The following is an 8,520-nucleotide window of genomic DNA, read 5'->3' as shown; positions in this document are numbered from 1 at the left end:
CGCAGGCAAGGCTTTCGTCAGACCTGTGCTCGGGGTTGATGCTGCTTTGCAAAAATGCTCCCTAGGCTGCAGTCATCATTTCTGGCGTTTCTATCATTTCTCACTTTAGAAATAGGCTGCTATAAACGATATCAGTTTCATAAAAATTAGGGTGAAATCCTCCATTTTCAGCTGTCATGCTTAAGTGTTTCAACTACCAGAGAGTCAAATTTAAGAGGGAGGACCAGAAACGACATGGCAGCCCGTGCAGCGACGAAAACAGCAACCTCCTTTCCTCCAGCAGCTCTAACCGATGCTGTGACTTTACTAGAAATTAATTTCTCAACAAAGCAAAACCAAGGTAAGGTTTTGCTTTCACGGTCCTGCTTTCAACGCTGCAAACCCGCAGCGTTAGACCCCCCTACGTTGAAACGCAACGTCAGGCTCACGGCGATAAGAGCTCCAAGCCAGGACGGGTGCTAGCAAACCAGCCTGCCTGCTACTCAAAACCCTCCTGCGATGACAGCTCTTGGGTTTGTGGCTCATCTTCAGGGCGAGAAGAAGCTTCAACCAGAAAGGCTGATAGGGGGGAAACTAAGAAGATGGGTTTCTCCATTCACAGCCACCCTGGAGCACATCTTCCAGTGCTTTTTCTAAACGCCCTGAACCATCACGCTCCTTGAAAACCAATTGCCCCCGAGCCATCGCTACTATATATTTATTGGGAGGACACGGTCCCCAGGCAGAAAGGCTGCACAGCCAGAGAAAGGGGTTTCCGGGGGGTGGCTGGTAGCTGTCCCGAAGGGCTTGCACCGATCCTGCCCTGCTCCACGCCACGGCTCAGCTGGGGCTCGAGGTTTCTCCTGGGGGAATTGCATACCGTGACTTTGACTGCCCAGCACGGCAACCTGTAAAGCCCCTTGGTTTCTCACAACCCACGGCAAGGCTATAATTATACCAGAATTTCCAGTCCCTTGTAAAGACCGAGAGTTTCCCACATCCACCCCGAGGGGAGAGCCATACAGGCTGGGCACAACGGGTTCATTTTCCCCCCCGTCGTGCTTTGCCTGAGGCTGGCCTCCTGCCTCTTCTCAGCCCCGCGAAAAGAGACTCAGCACCGTCGCTTGCTGCGGCCAGGAAAGAGGAACCGAGGCAGCGACATGCACCAGAGACACTCTCAGGCTCGTCAGGAGGAACCCAGGAGATTCTCCCTTTCCCAGGAGCAACCAGTGCCGTATCCTGCCCAACTGGAATAACCCCCTCTCTCGTCTCCCCTGCCCTCCCCTCCCCTCCCCTCTCCTCATAGCCCACCTCTGGGATGTCACTTCGTAGGGGGCTGGCCACCACAGCCACGAGAAGGTTAAGGGCATTAAAGACATCCATGGAGAAGAGTTGTGCTGGGGCTATGACCTACCATGTTGCAGACACAGCCTGTGGTCCAGGCTGTCCCTCAGCCACTGGTTTTTGGGTTCAGCACAGCCAGGCTTGCTCTTTCCTCTTCAAGAGATCTGTTGACTGATGTTGGGTGTAGGACCTACACTGGGTGGACATTTGGCAGGCATTGGTATGACAGATATTCACGCTTCTCTGTTGACTTCCTTCCACCAGCTCCTCCTTTGCTGCATCAGCGATGAATCTTTCCCTCCATCCATCCTCATCCGTCACTGTCCACCTTTTCAATCTCCTGCTTGGTGGTGAACACCACAGCCCACCTTCCCCACCTTCTCAAGGCTCCTTCCTCCAGATCTCCTTGCCCTTGCTGGTGTCACCACAAGGAAACATTTCCCACTGCCTTTTCCTTCTTTGCCTGAAGTGTGATCAAGTGGTCCCTTCTCCACCTGAAAGCACACTGCCCTAGGAGACAGAGCTGTGAGGTTTTGCCCTTCTCTTTGTGGAGCGGGTCTCCTCCAGACCTCAGTGGCACCCCAGGTAAGGACAGGAGGTCGCAGTGGTGGTGACCATTTAGGAGCAAAGAGAGAAAACCCCAGAGCAGGAGTTTGGTTAGAAGCAGTGAAGCAAACCAGCGAATTCTAAATATTCATGATTTTTATGAAAGAGGTGTCCAGACCCTCTTCCAAAATAAAACCAGAATATCTTTTCTGGGGCAGAAGTGTAAAAACATTCCCCAGACTGATCCCTCTCACTATTTTGTAGCCATACTTGCTGGGAAGACCAACCTGCAGACACACTGCCTTTTGTGCCCCACGGACGTGTCCATGAGCCAGATTTATCTCAGGGAGAAGTGGTTACATCTCAAGAGAAATACAGAACAGAAAGATCCAGGCAAGGGAATCACTTGTTTCGAACCACCGTGCTTCTTCCACATACTTCGGTCCCCCCAGCCCACGCCTCCCCCGGGGGCTGCAGTGCCCGGCTGATGGGGACCTGCTCTGCCATCACTGTGCAAAAAAATGGGGAAATGCTGATTTTTGTAGGAACCTCACCAGGAGCCTCAAGAAGTTTCGGGTCCCAGGGTGGATTTGCACGGCGTCTTCCTAAGCTGCAAGGCTAGGTAGGGAATGGGGCGGTTGGGTGTGGGAGGAGACCAGGGTTGAACGAGGAGAAGGGCATCCTTGGATTAACCAGTGGAGGTGACTTTGCTGGCATGGAGAGACCAAGGTGACGTTTGGCAGCCTCCGGACACAGCCGCTGCAGTGTGGCATGGATGGAGACCTAGCTCTGGTGTGCCAAGGCACCTGATGTCAAGGAAACGTGTGTTTCCTTTATGGCCTCAATGAGCGAACAGGTCATTACTCAATTACAGCTCCAGTTTCTGATCTGGAGCTCAGCACCTCAGCTGGAGCCCTGCCTGGATGCAATCCTGTGCAACCTGCTCTAGGTGATCCTGCTTTAGCAGGGGGTTGGACTAGATGATCTCCAGAGGTCCCTTCCAACCCCTACCAACATGTGATTCTGGGATTCTGTGACATGCAGGAGAAGAATTGGGGCAAAATTCCCTTTGAAGCCCATCAGAAGAAGACTCAGGGACCATAGCACACTGGAGATCGATATTATTGCAATCCACAAGCTACTTGTTATCATTTGTGGTTCCCTGTAAAACATCCAGCACAAGTAAGGAAGCTTTACATAAGCCATGAGAATTATAGTCTCGGCGAGAGCTGGAGCAACTCTTCTGAACATCCAGCTGCTCTAACACATTGGGGGGAAAAAAGAAGGAAAAGGAACGTTTCTCCAGCTTGGAGAATTTTTTTAATTGCCACATTACAAACATATCTTTGTGCAACAGCCTGGAATGCCCGTTTGCCTCTTCCCATTTTCATGAGCTTTTTAGGGCTGAGTCTGAGTTCTTCCACGTTATTCTTCTGATGAGCAGCAGAGGTCCAGGTTACCTGGCATCTGGGTGGGCTGTGACACAAAAATCTATCTGACTGTATTTTATGGCTCCAGCCACTTCAATGCATCAGGGTGTTTGCGTTATTACAAGCAAATCGCATGCACCAAAAATAGGCTCAGAGCAGGACACAACATCTAGGCACATGCAAACTCAGGGGGAAGGGAGGGGATTTCAGCCTGGACCTTGGTTTCACAGATTTGGTCTCATAATAAACCCAAAGGTCTGACAAAACAAAACAAGTATCGCCAAATTTCTTCTCATCCCTGTGTATTTTTGCAGCTGTGGGTTGGGTGGAGCTTGTTTTCATGACCTTGTATCTGGTGTTACGGCAAAGACTCGCAGGAGGAAGAGGTCATCTGTCAAAAATGGATTCAGAAAAATAAGTGGCTGTCACGCTCGCTGGAGCCTGGGATCTCTTTTCCTCTGCGTAACACCTTTCTGCAGCCAAGTCTAGCTTGAGGAAATCGGCAGGCTGGCTGCCTCCCCAGCCTCAGGGACACAATTTCAGCCTCCTTGCCCTCAGCTTTTCCCACCGCCTCCTCTCCCTTCTTCTCAGCCAGCCCTGACGGAGCTGAGATGCCTAGAGCCGATGAGATGCCTTCGGACCATCCCTCCCCTCCCACTCCCTGCACAGGTCTGACTTTATCAGAAGTGTGGTTTGATGCAGGAACCAAGTCCCACCAGCCACGCAGGGTGACCATCCGAAGCAAGCGGGAGTTGGAAGTGCCACGTGACGCCAGTTTGAGCACTGAGCAGTCACGCCTCAAACAACGGCGTGAGCCCCTTGAGCTCCACCAAAGACAACTCTAGGTGGGTTGTTCTGCCGAGCTTCCTTCACGAGGCATCACTGAGGTGTCCTTGGTGTAAAGACCGGCCAAGGGGGTACAAGCCCCTTGGAGAGGATTGGACAAGCCCCCATGCAGCTCTCCTGCCTTCCTGAGGGCAGGGAGGAGATGTCCTGCCGCTGGTGACCATGCGAAGGAGGGTGCTTACCATATTACAACACGCTCACAGGAAGAGCCCAGAGATGCTCGTCATGGACAGGCTGCTGTGCTGAAATGGGGCATTGAGCAATCAAACCAGTTGGAAACCCTGGTGTCTAGAAATAAAAAGTGACTGTTTGTTTTCTAACGCCTATAGGGGCTGGTGGGGGCCCACGGCAAGCAGCAGCAGGTTGGAGGAAGCAGCTGTAGCTGGTTTATGTTGTATTCCTGAGCAGTTCAACTGTGAGCTGGGACCTGCGATTGAATTGTGGTCGTCTCTCTGCGCAGAGCACTTGACCTCCAGAGCTGGATGGAGATGGCTGCAGAGCTTTTCCTGTTTCTCCAAGATGAGCTGGGCTAAATCTCAGGAGCTTTAACTGGACCAAATCTCACCTTCCTTCTCCCCAGTCCAGCAAGCCTGTTCTCCATGCAGGAGATTTGTCACCGGGTAACTCCTCACACTGCATTGCAAGCGTGTAGGAGGGATGGGTAGGAGCTGGTTGTCCTCGCAGACACTGACTTCTGCCCCTGAAGCCACATGAAGTCATCCTTTTTGCAGTTGTTGAAGGGCACATCATGGAAAAATACCGAAGCACATTAAGGAGCAAGACTGATAACACTGCAGGATATAACCAAGTTCATTTTTTCCCGAGGAAAATGCTTCCCAGTGGCACAACTGCTTTCCAGCCATGACAAATCTCAGGAGTAAGGTTGGCTTTGAACCCAAGTAACACCTCAAGTCAGTGAGCAAAACATCAGGTGGGGACTGCAGGCTTTATCAAGTCCTTTGCAGCACCCAGAAATCAAAGTGCTCCATGGAGTGTACACCATGGAGTAGATCTCTTTATGTTGGAAGACCTTAGAGAAGGGGTTGATAGAAAATTCCCCCACATTGTCTGCCCTGGTGCACCCTTCTCTGCTGGCTGATAGGAGAATTGGGTAAGCACATTGCTCCTTCCCAAACATGCTTGAGGAGAACCGTGTATCTCCTGCAAGGAAAGGTCAGTCTTCCTCCACAGAAACCAAGCTCCTCTCTCCTTCCCATGTGAAACCTTTGCTCTGTCCTTCTGCTCCTGAAAGTAGGAGTTTAGCACGGGTGTCTCCCAGAAAGTACCTTCCTGTGTCCGCAGGGATTGCAGCCCTCTCCAGAGGAGCAGCAGGACCTGGTACCTGTGTTTGCCTTCCTGGGAAGCAAGGAAATATTTCTGTATCAGGTGGGAGTTTGATGGCATCACTGCTCCAACTCAAACACATCCTCAAGGTGTAGGAAATCACATCTGGAACAGCAGCAAGCATTTTGGGTAGGACAGCCTTTGAGCTCCTCATTCATGCTACCCTCGATCCTGTTGCACCGGTGAGGATCATTCAGTGGAGTGGATGCAGCCCGTGCCACAGATGCTGTACGCAGTGGGTACTGCATCCCCAGGATCTGGGGACAGGACCCTCAGCTGGAGAAGACATGGGCCACTGTTGGGACTTGCCAACAGATGAAGCATAGACAAAGAAGAGCTGACACAAGATACTGAGGTTTCACTTCAGTGAGGCCGTAGAGAAGAACCCAAGTGAACAGAAACCAACGAAAGTATTTGAGTCCCCAGTTGCCCAAAACCACTAAGACTTGGTGCAGCTGCACCGAGCAGCTCACCGGAGCTGCCTGGGGCCAGGCGAGGTGCAGGGACAGGTGCCTGGGATGCAGGTGCTGCCTCCAGGTCACGGTGCTCCTGGACACCACCAGCACCAGTGTCCTGCCAAAAGTTTTGGGGGAAAAGTATGAGAAGTGCAGAAATTCCTCCTGGCTTTTACAAAGGCCACCGCAAGTCTGTGCCAGAGCATCCCTTTGTGCAATTTGTCACAGTTACCTCGAAACCTACTCCCATCTGCCGAAGCATCAGGTCCTTTGTGAGTGAGCATCAGCCTCGGAGGTTTCTCTCGTGCTGGATTTTGGGGGTGGGACAGAGCCAGGAAGTGCAGCTTGGGCCAAGCATTAGGCACAAACTCAACTGCAAGTCCTACCTGAGCAAAAAACGCGCCCGCATTATCCTTCTTGCATCCCACCTCTGCCGTAAGACCCTGTCCCACAGTTTCCTTCCCAGTCCCTCCACACCCACCAGTTGTCCTCTCCTGGGCATGGCTTGGAAGCCCTTCAGGACAGGAGCCGTGCTGTTGGTTTTATGGAGTGAGGCACAGCACGGTCCGAAACCGAGCTCTGGGCTCTGAGGCACGATGGTAATGTTAAAAATAAACAGTGCAGCCGAGTCCAACAAAAGGTACCTCTGCTCCCCGCTGCTCTTCCGTGGTCTCGGGGTGGAAATTGAAAAAGCGCCCTGAATACGTAGCAGGTGGCTCCAGGCGAGCACAAGATGGTGGTTTCTGAGGAAGGACTTGCACCAGGACATCTGGGGAAACCGCAAGTGGTGTTTATGGTGTCCCAGCCTGCAGCCTGTCATGTGTTTCACAAGCGGGCACGTGTTGTTCCAGCGCAGACCGCAGCAGGTATCTTGCTCCCACCTTCCTCCCCCTCCCCCGCCAGGCACCTCACCCATGGGGAAATGAGCCTTCCTCACCCTCTGAGGGAGCACCAAGGACTGAAACAGGATTAAACCCCGAGAGGGACAGCGTGATGGTCCTCAGGAGGAGCAGGGAAAGGCTGGAGATGAATGCTGATGGTGCACCTACAAGGTGCAATCCCCACCTCCGTGACCAAGCATCCCACAAGAGCTTACAGGAGTTGGGGACTTCACTGCACTGAGGATCCTGGTGCATCCTCAAAAATCTTGGTCTGCAGCCATCTCTGCTCACAAGCACCAAAGCCACACGCCACAACGCCTGCGAGGGCGCTGGCAGGACTACAAGCGTCCCATCGATACAGTTGAGCCACCGAGAACAACTTAGCCATAGAACAGGGTGCTCATAGCATAAATAGCTTGGGACACTTGGCTTCCCTTAATCCCCATGTGTAACCACAGCTTCAGCTGGGTCTTCTGTCTCAGAGCACTTTTTGGGTGCTGTAAGTTGTGTTGTCCACTGTGCACCCACTGCTCTTTGGGCCAGAGGCTGTAACTGCTTCCCCTGGAGGGACACGGGGGGGGGGGATCACATCAAGTCCCACAAGTGCTGAATGCTTAATTGTTTTAGGGAGGCTTCATTGGGAAGGCTGAGTTACCCCAAAACAATTAGCAATCCTGCAGACAGGACAACCTCCTGGTAGAGGTGAGCTGTGGTTAACTCGCTCCAGGTCAGGATCTTCACATCTTAACCAAGTTCTGACCATGCACTTGTGCTTGGGGAGGTCTCCATCATTAATAGCAAAAGTAGCAAAAAAGGGCTGATCTGCTTTAATACTCAAGCAAGGGAGACAGCTTTGCATCCATCTCCTCAGGAGATGGTTTCCACCTGCCTGAATCTCCAGGCATCCCCTTCTCAAGGGCCTACATCCCCCAGTACCTTGGGTACCAGGGTCACCCCATGAAGATTGGAGCTTCCCTGCCTGCACCCCTTGGCAGGGCTGACCCAGAGCACATGGCAGAACCTGCTGTGGGGAAGGAGCTGGAGTTCATGTTTGTCCTTCACAGGAGGCAAGGGGACAGACCAAACACGCTCCTTACACCCTTCCAGAGCCTCTTGAGGTATTGCCCCCAGACTCAGGCTTGAGATGAGGACAGATGCTCAGTCTCCCCTGCCAGCAATATCGACTGTGGTGTTTCACCAAGGCAGATGCTCTTTTTCTCCCCCCCCCCCGCCCCTTTGTTCTCCCCGAAGAATGCCCACCAGACAGGCCCCATGAGAAAGGTGGATGGAGAAGACAGTGGGGAAAGACTCCACCAGGCAGTGAAGGGACTACAACGGCTTTGAGCAGGACCATAAATAACCACCCCCCACAATCCCATGACCTTGGAGCATCACAGCCCAGGTCAGAGCTAAGGGCACCCAGCTCAGTGGTGTGGCCGATGAGCAGGAACCTATCTCCATGCTCCCTGGAATGAAGGCTCTACAAGCAACACCCCTTCCCTCTCTCCATTGCATTAAGGCATTTTGGCTCGTTCCTCTCCTGTCCCAGAGATGAAGCCGAGCAGTTACAGAGCAGGAGGGAGGTGACAGCAGAGGCTTAACACAGACCCCACCACAGAGACCACCAAGGCAGGAGCAAGTCAGAGATACCAGATTCTCCCACCAAAGACATGACACCCCACCCATTACAACCAA

The sequence above is a fragment of the Grus americana genome, chromosome 13 (genome assembly GCF_028858705.1).
Source record: "Grus americana isolate bGruAme1 chromosome 13, bGruAme1.mat, whole genome shotgun sequence".
In the NCBI taxonomy this organism is placed as follows: domain Eukaryota; kingdom Metazoa; phylum Chordata; class Aves; order Gruiformes; family Gruidae; genus Grus; species Grus americana.
Note: the sequence above shows the minus strand (reverse complement) of the source record.